Source organism: Anas acuta, chromosome 7, assembly GCF_963932015.1.
Source record: "Anas acuta chromosome 7, bAnaAcu1.1, whole genome shotgun sequence".
NCBI classification, from domain to species: Eukaryota; Metazoa; Chordata; class Aves; order Anseriformes; family Anatidae; genus Anas; species Anas acuta.
In genome coordinates, this window is record NC_088985.1 from 1535594 (window position 1) to 1547786 (window position 12193).

The following is a 12193-nucleotide window of genomic DNA, read 5'->3' on the forward strand; positions in this document are numbered from 1 at the left end:
TGATTTTTTTTTCAGGTTTGTCAAATAGACATTTATTTATTTGTTGCATGGAAATTGCTTCTACTGGAAAATTTCTGATCAGCTGTAAAGATTACCCTGAAACCCAACTCCCCTTATTTTGCCTCTGCTTGACACAAAGGTATGAAAAGCCAGAGGAAAAAAAAATGTGGAACAAACTCCTGGAGAACATGAACTCAGAAAGCAATGCACATGCTGCAAGACAGCATATCAACCTTAACAATTACTCTTTAAAAACCAATATTGGTTATTTCATCTCAAAAAGAAAAAGAGCAGAGTGGCCTGTGCTTATAATGACACGAGTGAAAACTGACCTCTTTGACCCAACCAAAAAGTTTTTTTTTTTTCCTCAGGCAGCTCACAAAAATCACTGGGAATCTCTGGCCTAGCTTGGGGCACAGACCTTGAATGCTGCATTTCAGGAAGATGGATGTAATCAGGTGCTGGAGCACCCTTCATTTCAGACACAGGAGGGGTGATTTCCTCAGGAGCTGACTATCAGGAGGAGGTTATACCGTCCTGGCTTGAAGATCTCCTGGTAGGGAGATCCTGGGTAATGTCTCTGTGGACATAGTGTTTTTGGAGAGGCCACTCTGCAGAGCCCAAACAAGGCCCCAGCTTGTTTCTTGTTCATCCCACTTCAGTCCATTACTGGCCTAGCTCCTTCCAGGACCAGTTGGTTGAGAGAATTATGGCTCCTACACAACGAGCTCTCCATGGGTGGTGCTGGCAGATGAGCTCTGGGCTTCCAACCCTCACCTCCCACAAGTCTTTTTTCTCATTCCAGCATTAGAAGTGTCTGTTTATTGTAGCAAAACTGTGAAGTATTGCAAACATTACTGTCTTGAGATGTCAGAAGATTAAACAAGACACAAGGCATAGACTCATACTGTAAACTCAGAAGTGCTGTATGCATTCAGTGGACCACCACAACCAGCCAGCACAAGGATGGTCAGTCACTTGGTATTTTGACAAGCTCTGCATTTATCCACTGAAGGAGCTGAATTTAGAGCTGTGATTCTTCAGAGCAACAGCCAGAGACAGCTCTCTCCTATATAAATTCTATGGCAGGCATACAGGACTTCATTCAAGAAGCTCAGCATTGGGAAATGAGGGAATTAAATGCACCCTCAATAAGCTTGCGGAGAACACCAAGTTGGATGGAAGTGTCAATCTGCCACAGGGTAGGGAGGCCCTGCAGAGGGACCTGGACAGGATGGGTCAATGGGCAGAGGCCAAGGGGATGATGTTCAACATGGCTCAGTGCTGGTTCCTGCACTTTGGTCACAACAACCCCATGCAACACTACAGGCTTGGGGCAGGGTGGCTGGAAAGCTGTGCAGAGGAAAAGGACCTGAGGGTGTTGGTCAATGCTCGCCTGAATGTGTGCCAGCAGTGTGCCCAGGTGGCCAAGAAGGCCAGCGGCATCCTGGCTTGTACCAGGAATAGTGCAGCCAGCAGGACCAGGGAGGTGATCGTCCTCCTGTACTCTGTTCTGGTGAGGCTGCACCTCGAGTGCTGTGTTCAGCTTTGGGCCCCTCATTACAAGGACACTGAGGCCCTGGAGCATGTCCAGAGAAGAGCTACAAAGGTGGTGAAGGGCCTGGTCCACAAGTCCTGTGAGGAGCGGCTGAGGGCACTGGGGCTGTTTGGTCTGGTAATGATGCTACAACGTCAAGAACAGAGAAGAGGAGGCTCAGGGAAGACCTCATTGCTCTCTCCAGATACCTGAAAGGGAGGTATGGGGAGCTGGGGGTCGGCCTCTTCTCATAGATGATAGGACTACGTGATACGAGTGATAGGACTAGAGGGAATGTCCTCAAGTTTCAGCAGGGGAGGTTCAGGTTGGAAATTAGGAGACATGGAGTCACCACCCCTGGGGGTGTTTAAGGAAAGGTTGGACATAGTGCCCAAGAACATAGTTTAGTGGGTAACATTGGTGGTAGGGGGATGGTTGAACCAGATAATCTTGTAGGTCTTTTCCAACCTTAATGATTCTGTGATTTTATGAAAAGCTGTAGCTTTGAGTTCCCTAAATTATGATATGTAACTAAACAAGGTGGTAGAAAGCAGTTGGTGAGTCTAAAGTCATCTGTGAGTCAGCCCAGTACTGTAGGCAAAACGCTTGCCTAATAATCATCGTTTAATGCTAGATGGCCTCTGGAGGTCTCTAGTCCAACCTGTTGCCCAAAGCAGAGCTAAATCTGATTAGCAACAGGCATTAGTTTCTAAAAAAAAAGCATTCACAATGATGAAATCAAAACATTCCAATAAACTTCTGGCTACTTTACTCCAGCTATAACAAAGGCCCTCATGCTTTTTGTCATCCTGTTTTAATTCAATAATAGGTCATTTTTCTTAACAAGGTGATTTTATTCTATTTTGTTTTATTTTATTTTATTTTATTTTATTTTATTTTATTTTATTTTATTTTATTTTATTTTATTTTATTTTATTTTATTTTATTTTATTTTATTATCAAGGCCCCAGCTTCCATTAACATTCAACCTCTGGTCTGTCAAAGTGATCCTCCACAACAAACATTTTTGGAAAACTAGCCTTGCACCTTCTGGTTTATCCTGTTAGAGGTTCTCTGATCATTGGTTGGGGTGTGTCTTCAGTTCTTAGCCTGGTAACACCACTTGTCTCTGGGTGTGCTGGGGAGACCCAGGGGCAGAGCTTGACCTTGTGTGACTATAGTGCTAGTGCTGGGACATACACATTTAACAGTGTTGTCTTGCCCTCAGGGATTGTAGATGACAGCCTCAGAGCCCACGAGGTCTGCCCAAGTGTTCAGATGAAGATACTTATCTATGTAGATACCCAGAAGGTGCCTTCACAGGCATCACTTCCCATTTACTCTCCTAAACTGCTGGCTCCAGAGTTCATCTGAAAACCTGACCTGATGATCAGGAGGGAAGATGCTTGTCTCAAGTTCAGTTTAGCACTTTTTAAAAATGTTTCAAGTCTATAACCACTAGGTAGATCCATGCTAATCAATCCCATCCCTGACTCCTGGATGAGCAAAGAGCAGTGTTTTGCAAGGGACAATCATTGCTCCCTTGGCATCGACACTTTTAGTGCAGCTGCCAGTTTTGATGGCTTTAGGTCTCTGGTTTAATAGCTTATAGCTCACTGTATGCATTTTGTGTTCTTGTTTATTCCTGGATGAAATCAGCATTGAGACACTACAGATATTGTTTACTTTGCTGTTGTCAATAGAAACTAAAGGTCAAATAATCAGAACAGAGCCTGTGGACATAAATCATTATCTGTTTATATTTTTGCTGATGAGTATTAATAAAAACATTCGTTTGGCTAAGGAGGCTCCATGGAACAAACAAAGGTGGTCATGTAGTTGAAAACTGGAGAAAAATATGCCAAGCTTCCCCATCTCAGAAAACATGAGGACTTGAGAGGCTGTCACCAGTGGTCCTGTGATGGACAAGGAGAAAACTACATTCCCATGCAAGAGCTGCTCATCCTCCTCAATACCCACAAAGAGATGACTGCAATGCTGAGAAAAACAACCCACAGCAAAAATGAGCCTCACACTGCCTTGGTGCCTGCAGAGCTCCAGCCAGATCTAATGAGGAGGCACCATCCATGAAGGCAGAATGAAGATGTGACATCTGTGCTGCGATCACCAGGCTGGTGACTTCATGTGATATGCCCCGGGACTCAGCATCTACCCCTGGAAGCAGAATTTGGTGAGGCAGAGAAGCTTTGTGTGGCTTCACAGCTACAGTTGTCTTGCAAGCCCATCTGCACTGAACTAGATCCCAGCAGGTATTTTCTACCACAGCTCCCAGCCCTGCAAGACTGAGGCAACTATGCCAACAGGATCCCTACCATAGTGTAGGCAGTCTCTCCTTTGACCTCTCCAGCTTCTGCTGGAGGATTTGGTGGGCAAACATTTTACTCCCTTAGGAAACTATCCATCTCCATGCAGGTTGAGTAGTAGCTTTTTAATGACAGTTGTGGAAGGAAAAAGAACACATTCAGAGGCTTTAAAATTAATGGAATTTAGCTCTAAAATCTTTCCTTTCATAAGTGTTTTAGATATACAGACTGCCTGAGGGCTTTTTTGTTTTGTTTTGTTTTGTTTTGTTTTGTTTTTCTGCTCTCTTGTGTTAGAGTCTAGTTTCAGGAAAGGCAGCATGCTTCCACACATATATATGCAGTTCTAACAACAAATGTGCATTGAGCTTGTACTGAAAACACTCAAGGTCATAAAAAAGTAGTACCACTTGGCTCTCTGTAGTTGTCTCAGGACTGTAAAAGTCAGAACTAGCTAAGTACATACGGAAAAGATGAACTAAAAGCACATTGAGGAACGCATTTCTGTACAGTCAGAGCAAATTGAATGTAATGGTTTTCCACTGTTTTCTCCCACTGCAACGATGATGACCTCAATGATGATGTTCTCTTGAGAGTAAGATCTCTTGGAGATGTGTTTCTAGTACTCGGGTTTGGCCAAAACCCAAACTCCTCTGCAGCAAAGCAGTGAGAAGTTCCCAGCTGCAAGTGTTCACACCAGCCAGGCAGTTCAGGACAGGATCATCACTATTTCCCATCTCCTACCAACAAATACATGTCCTTCTCATTTACCATACTTCTTCCTTAGGTAGAAAGTCAAGGTAAGGAGGGAAAAGAATCTGTAGACTTAAATGGGAATCATAAAATATCCTGAGTTGGAAGGGACCCACAAGGATCATCGAGTTCAACTCCTGGTTCCTCAAAGGACCACCCCCAAAAAAAAAAACACACACACACACACAAAAAAAAAAAAAAAAAAAAAAAAAGAAACACGGACCACATGTCTGAAAGCATTATCCAAATGCGTCAGGGAGTTACACCTGTTAGAAGTTTGAGCAACACTGCCCTAGAGAAAATGCTTCCCTCTGGTTTGCTCTGCTGTGTCCCATTCAGGCCATGCCCCCAACACTCTGCTTTAAGGTATTATTGAAAAATCTCTGTGGCTGCTGGCAAGGCTTGGGTAGTGACTAAGAGCACTGTATCATCAATAATTAAAGCCCACTTGTCTCTTCACAGTGAAGCACTGAGATTGTTTTATTGAGTCATCGTTCATATCAGCCATGAGCAAACAAATAAGTTTAAAGTAAGGACTAGTGCAAAACTGGTATGAAACTTGAATCAAGCTGGAAAAAAAAATAGTGGCAAGGTCTCATTTTTAAGTCATCTGCTCAGAACGTCTGTGGGTTCAAAGGGGGCAAAGCTGCAACATGTTTCGTTATATGACTTCCGATTCGTTAGCATGGCTGTGAGTAATTCTGAAACCCTCACCCCTGAAGTGAAGCCAAATTGCAGCAAGTGAATCACCCAGAAGACTGAGACCCTTTTCTGCTGGCAAAATATGCTGTGAACACACTGCAAAATTGCATGCGTTTCTTTGCTTATACAGCATTTTGGTGCAAGTGACTTTTGTCTTGTCAGTATTGCTTACTGATTCAGTTCATAAATGATCGAATGTGAGATATGTGAGGTATCTTTTTTTTTTTCCTTTACTGAGAAACCTAATAACATGAGTTTTCTGAAATGTAATACTTACTTATACTTCCACACAATTAATTTTTCCATCCTTCAGTCTTTGAACTCTGGGCTTCATCTTTAAATGTTTAGCTTGAATCAGGATGTAAAACAGAAATCACTCATGCACAATGCCTTGCTCATTACATCCGTCTTCACAAGGGAACGTCTCTTTGATTTCCTGTGTCAAAAGAACATGAAAATGGCTGTATTGGCTCAAATCCACTAAACCCAGGATACTGTCTTGAACTGTGGCCAAAAATATGGGGAAGAGCATAAGAATAAGCAAAGCACACAGGGAATTTTCCCTGTGGAAGAGCACAGGGTGCTCTCACAGCTTCTGGTACTTTGATGTTCAGGGATTTTATGAAATAGATCATCTGAAGAATGATCAGTATCATTCAGCAAATTCCTCATCCATGAACTTGTTCCCCCCAACCCCCCTCTCTCGAATTCACAAAAACTTATCACATTCTCAAAACTGTGCATCAAGGAATCCTGCAGGGGAACCATGAGTCTGGAGAGGAAACCACTCCTCTTTTCTGGTCTGAACCTACCATCAGTTGAAGTCAGCATCATCTGATGCTCTCTAATTTTTTATGGCAGGAGAGGTCATGTACAACAAACAGAACTGGCATATGCAGTCACTCCTACAGAAACCATTCTACATCCTTCATCCTCCCTGAAGCTTTTCCAGTTCTGTTTTACCCCTTCTGAGATGGGGAAGACCAAAACCTTACCCAGCATCCAATACGTAGAATATGGAGGAATTATGGTGCAGTGTCATTATATTATTTTTTCCTTTTCTGATGATTTCCTAAGCTTTGTTGGCTTTTCTGATGCTACTGGTGTTTTCACAGGACCATCTATCTACAGCACTGGGATCTCGTTCTGGAATATCAATAATCTGCTAGACCCTGTCATCTCGTATGTGGCATTCAGGTTATTTTTCCTGTGTGCATCACTTTGCACCTCCTTAATGGATCTACAGTCCTTCACCCTTGTCCTACAGCATTGATATCATGCAAAACAGAGCATTTGCAGCAAACTTCTTCTCTTCCAGGTTGCTAATGACTGTGTTGAAAAGTCTGGATCCTAATAAAGGGTGATTTCTGTGTTGCAGCTTGTGCTGATGCCTCCAGTGCTCTTGCTGTGCCCCTGGGAGCAGGGTCTGGCCCCAGCACCTCGTAGACCCCTTTGAGCCAGGGACATGTCCTTGTTCAAACCTTTTTTAATGAACATTTCTAACAATTATTCAACTGCAATGACAGTTGGAAACTTCTATCTGTTAGGTCATGCTGAGTTTGGACACTTCATGGTTCCTGGATTAAGGAGCCCATGTGTTTGGTCTCCATTCCTAAGGGGGCAATAAACCTGTTAGAACTAAACTGAAGCAATATCAGCCCAGGGAGATTAGACCAGTATTTTATAGCTAGCATGCTGAAACAGATACATCCTCGTATACAATACATTTATAGTAGAATATATGGGTTTAATCTCTCTATTATTGTGCTTCTCTGGAAACCTGGCTGAGAATATGTTGAAGTTCAGCAAATGGAAACTGAAATCCTAGTACTTCATTTATTAGCCACTGCTTCATATTTAACAGAAGACATTTTAGCAAAGAGCCTTTTTAAAATCTCAAGAAAAAGCAAATGTAACAAGAAAACCTGTCCATCTTCAGCTTTAGTCAACACTTTTTGCTCCCAGGACTTCCTGAGGTCTCCAGCAGTTTCAGCATGGATTCACCTACCTCCTCTGGCAGGATGGCTGCCAGCCATGTGTACCAGCCCAGCAAATGCTGTTCCCTTTGCTGAGGCTCCCATCCATTTTGTGACATCCTCTTTCCCCAGCCTCCAGTCCCACCTGTCCTGCTGTGGGCGTTTGTACAGCTGGAGGGAAGAAAGGATTCAGCCTGGCTGAGTACACTTCAAAGAGCTGTTACAGGGATTTCTTGATTAACTTTACACTTAAAAATCATACAACAACATGGAAGTGTCAAGGCTGTTCCCCACTGAGGTTCATCTGTTTGCACAATATAGTGTTTGTTTTTTGTGAGTTGTTGTCAACACCTCAATGTCCAGGTGGAGACCAGTGACAAGTGATGTTCCTCAGTGGTCAGTATTGGGACTGGCACTATTTAATGCATTTGTCTGTGACATGGACAGTGAGATCAAGTGCACTCTCATCAAGTTTGCTGATGGCAGCAAGCTGTGTGGCGCAGTTGGCATGCTGGAGGGAAGGGAAGGGAAGGGAAGGGAAGGGAAGGGAAGGGAAGGGAAGGGAAGGGAAGGGAAGGGAAGGGAAGGGAAGGGAAGGGAAGGGAAGGGAAGGGAAGGGAAGGGAAGGGAAGGGAAGGGAAGGGAAGGGAAGGGAAGGGAAGGGAAGGGAAGGGAAGGGAAGGGAAGGGAAGGGAAGGGAAGGGAAGGGAAGGGAAGGGAAGGGAAGGGAAGGGAAGGGAAGGGAAGGGAAGGGAAGGGAAGGGAAGGGAAGGGAAGGGAAGGGAAGGGAAGGGAAGGGAAGGGAAGGGAAGGGAAGGGAAGGGAAGGGAAGGGAGGTGGAATTGGATGATCTTTATAATCCAATCCAAACCGTTCTGTGATTCTGTGAAGGTATGGACAGCATCAGCCTTTTGCTATGGACAACATCAGCCTTTTGCTAATGACAAGGAGCTGCTAAGTGTTTCCTTCCGTTGCCTCCTTCTGCTGGTGCCAACATTGAGGATTGTTTCTATGGGTCTGATGGGTTGGATGGAGACAAGATACAGGTTTAATAAAGTAATTCAGACACCTCAGGCCTGCTGGTGTGCTTCATGGACATGAATCCTGCACTCTCCTGTAGCAATGGAAGAATCTGCCCTGGAGCTGTTGGCTTCCCTGGGCATTTAGCCATGGGGATGCATTGTGAGGCTGACTCCAGGAGGGAAGGAGGCATTGGGAAAGAGAGCTGCAAAGGAACCAATTGTTCTGCAAGCTGCACACTGGACCTCCTCCTCAGGACACTTCAATTAGTATTATTTTTTCCAAATAATATTATTTATTACAATACTTATGTTGTTTATAACTGAGTTTTAATTCAGTGATGAGCACAGATTTATACAGTGGTCACCACTCTATAGAATGATTTAGAAAAAAAGTTTCTATAGAAGCACCTCCACTGTGAGGAGGGGCTGAGAGAGCTGGGACTGTTTAGCCTGGAGAAGACGAGGGGGATCTCATCAATGTCTATAAACACCTGAAAGAAGGGCACAAAGAGGACAGAGTCAGGCTCTTTTCAGTGGTGCCCAGTGACATGACAAGAAGAAGCACAAGAGGTCTCTTCCAAGCATCAGGAAGCACTTCTTTAACATAAAGGTTGCCCAGAGATGTTGTAGAAATCAACAAAAGTTGGAAATCTTCAAAAGTCTTCTGGATGTGGTCCTGGGCAAGCTGCTCTGCGTGGCCTTGCTTGAGCAAGGGTTGGGCCAGATGACCTCCAGAAGTCCCTTCTGACTTCAAACATTCTGTGATTCTGTAATTTGTCCAGGAAATTTCTCACCATGCTGTCTTATGTCAAATGAACTTTAACGGGAACAGCAGGATCTGAGAACCTGTAAGAAATTGATTTCTACAGAACTTTCCTGAGAACAACTGGGCTCCAACACAATTTTAAGACATGGTTTAGTGGGTGACATTTGTAGTAGGGTGATGGTTCGACCAGATGATCTTGAAGGTCTCTTCCAACCTGAATGATTCTATGATTCTCCTTCAGACCAAGAGTTATCCTTTCACAGGCATCGGTGAATCACATGACATTTATCAATCTCACAAAAGCGAGATGAAAAAGACTGTGAGCATTGACCAGTTGCCCAAAACTCCTCATTCTTGGATAGTCCAGCTGCTCACCAGTCATCAAGGTAAGGACACAGTAAAATCCAGTATCCACAGTAAAATCCAGTATCCAAGACAGTTACAGCCTGTTGCCTCATCTTCAGACCCCTCCAAGCTTGCAGGCAAGTGAAATGAACATACAGCTGGTCAAGAGCCAGTGACTCTGGTGGGCATATCTGGTGCAGCTCTGTCACTGTGAAAAGCAGACAAGAGATCTTTGACAGACATAGAGCCAGATAAAGTGGGGAGGAAAGGTCAGAGATGTTGCTTCCTTCTGTGGCATTACAGGAGATGTCAATTGTACATAGGCTGTCCAGAAAGTCCATTGAAGAACTGAGGATTTTTTCTACCCTTTATCCAAACAGACATGGAAGATGCTCCTTTTGCAATAAGCAGATATCTACATCTCCTTGGGAAGTCCTTCAGACTTCATTCATGAGAACTCACAATGGTGGGCAAAATTCTCTCTACCAAAGTTAGGCAACAAAAACAGGTGAAAAACCTTGAAGGCAATAAAACACTTCCCTCCCAATCTTTGGTGCCCCACCAAGGAGCCTCACCAACTGCAGGAGCACAGAGAGGGGAAGGTGATTGTCTTACTCCAACCCACTGGTGCAAACTGGGAGAGAAGTGCAGTGATAATCCTGGAGGAGGGTAGTAGAGCTGTCTCCATCATAACCCAAGCTCTCACACAGCAATCCTGTCCCAACAGCTGCAGATGGTGCCACCTCCCCAGACTTTACCTCGGGCTTGCCTCAAGACAAGACAGGTAAGGAGCAGAGAGGAGTTCTTTGCACTAAAAAACCAGCCTGTTGTGAGACTCCACAACAGATCCTGCAGACACTGGCTTTACAGAACCCTTCAAAGCCGTATGCAGCAAGTGAAGTTTTGAGATGATCTTCTCCACGGTACAGGCATGCCAGAAGTCACCAGAGAGGCTGAGACAAAAGGTACAAGGGCACATGGTCATAATCAGCTCCAGGGTAGGAGGAAACCTTCACCAGCTGCTTAAGTGTGAAAAGTCAAAAAATGAAGTGTCATGTTACATAAAAAATTTGGAGAAAAGGCAGAAGTGGAACTGTCGCCGTCCATGAGAGCAGCACAAAGTCTTTAGGGAAGGCAGAAGAGACAGCTCAGCAGGGCAAGACCTTGCTAAACACAGAGACCAAGTGGCAGAGCATTCTGAATCATGAGAGGAGAGAACCTGCAACCATGGAGGAGAGGGGCTGACTGCAGCCATGACCCACAGAGTAAGACTCCAGCCTCATGTGGCTGCACACTAGAACACCTTGGTGAGACTGGGCAAGGGACATCTCTTTGGCAAGACTTCCCATTTAAGTGGGACAGACAGTGGCTGTTACAAGCTTTTGTGATTACAAAACCTAAACAACTTTTGAATCTTTATGCTTTTTAGTGGGGCTTTTACTGCACAACAAACTATAACAGGGCATAATACTGAGGCAAGAAAATGTAGAAAAGTTTCTGCTGCAGATACTCAGCTGCTGTGTGTTGACATCAAACTATTGGTGCTCACTGAGCAGTGCAGATTTACAAAGAGCAGTGCTTGTACATGCCTCCTACAATCAGCTGTTTGGTTTTCATACTTTCAACAAAATTCTTAGCACAAAATGAAAACAGAATAGGACCCACAACATTTGAATAGCAATGACAGGAGTTCAGACACTACCTCAATGCAAATACACATCCTTTAATGTTTAACATCAAGAATCCCCCTGGCAGGTAGATATTCCTTCCACTGTAGCCCAAAGAAAGTCACTCATGTAGAAATGAATATTTTTGTTTCTATCATGTGATTATTCCACCATTCTTGCATTTCATTGTCTACAGGCTCTGCATCATACCTTGGATTGCCTGCAGTGTTTTGTGCATTGTGGTTTGTTTTGTTCCTGCACTAACAGGGCTGAAAAGAGCATAACCTCCCCTGTAGCTGCCTGTTTCTCTCTGTGAAAAGAATTTTTTTTTAATCAAACTGACAATCAAAATTGAGGTCATGACGTAGGTATGTTTGAGAACTATTTTGTATGATTAGGGGGTGAGCATAAGAAAAATCAGGGCTTGCTAGATCAGCAAGCTGTGACCTTGCTTCCAAGGTCAGCAGGTCCAGGTCACAGAAAGAAATAAGTTCTATCACACAATGCTGAAAAGCAGACTGCTCCATTTAGGCAAGAAAAATGACTATGTAGAACTAAAACAATGAGTAATGGAAACTAACTTTAAGCTTGTTGTATGTGTTCCCACACTTCATGCAATACACATGCAGGGTAACAGTTTGCAAGAACAAAGAAGTGCTTTCCATCACCTGCTATGTATTACAGAGGATTTGCAATACCAACTGTGGACACACATCTTAAAGTCAGCAGGTGCCTGCAGAGACTGGCTGAAATGAAGAGAGGAGAGGAGAGGAGAGGAGAGGAGAGGAGAGGAGAGGAGAGGAGAGGAGAGGAGAGGAGAGGAGAGGAGAGGAGAGGAGAGGAGAGGAGAGGAGAGGAGAGGAGAGGAGAGGAGAGGAGAGGAGAGGAGAGGAGAGGAGAGGAGAGGAGAGGAGAGGAGAGGAGAGGAGAGGAGAGGAGAGGAGAGGAGAGGAGAGGAGAGGAGAGGAGAGGAGAGGAGAGGAGAGGAGAGGAGAGGAGAGGAGAGGAGAGGAGAGGAGAGGAGAGGAGAGGAGAGGAGAGGAGAGGAGAGGAGAGGAGAGGAGAGGAGAGGAGAGGAGAGGAGAGGAGAGGAGAGGAGAGGAG

At 44.4% G+C, this 12193-nt stretch overlaps 1 long non-coding RNA gene across 1 annotated transcript; it reads right to left on the reverse strand.

Moving 5' to 3' along the window:
* Positions 1-2387: 2387 nt before the first annotated feature.
* On the reverse strand, positions 2388-7898 carry LOC137859156 (uncharacterized). Its single transcript, XR_011098178.1, has 2 exons — positions 7322-7898; positions 2388-5749 (listed from the first exon to the last, which is right to left on the reverse strand). It is a non-coding gene; the product is annotated as an uncharacterized lncRNA (long non-coding RNA).
* Positions 7899-12193: the final 4295 nt, after the last annotated feature.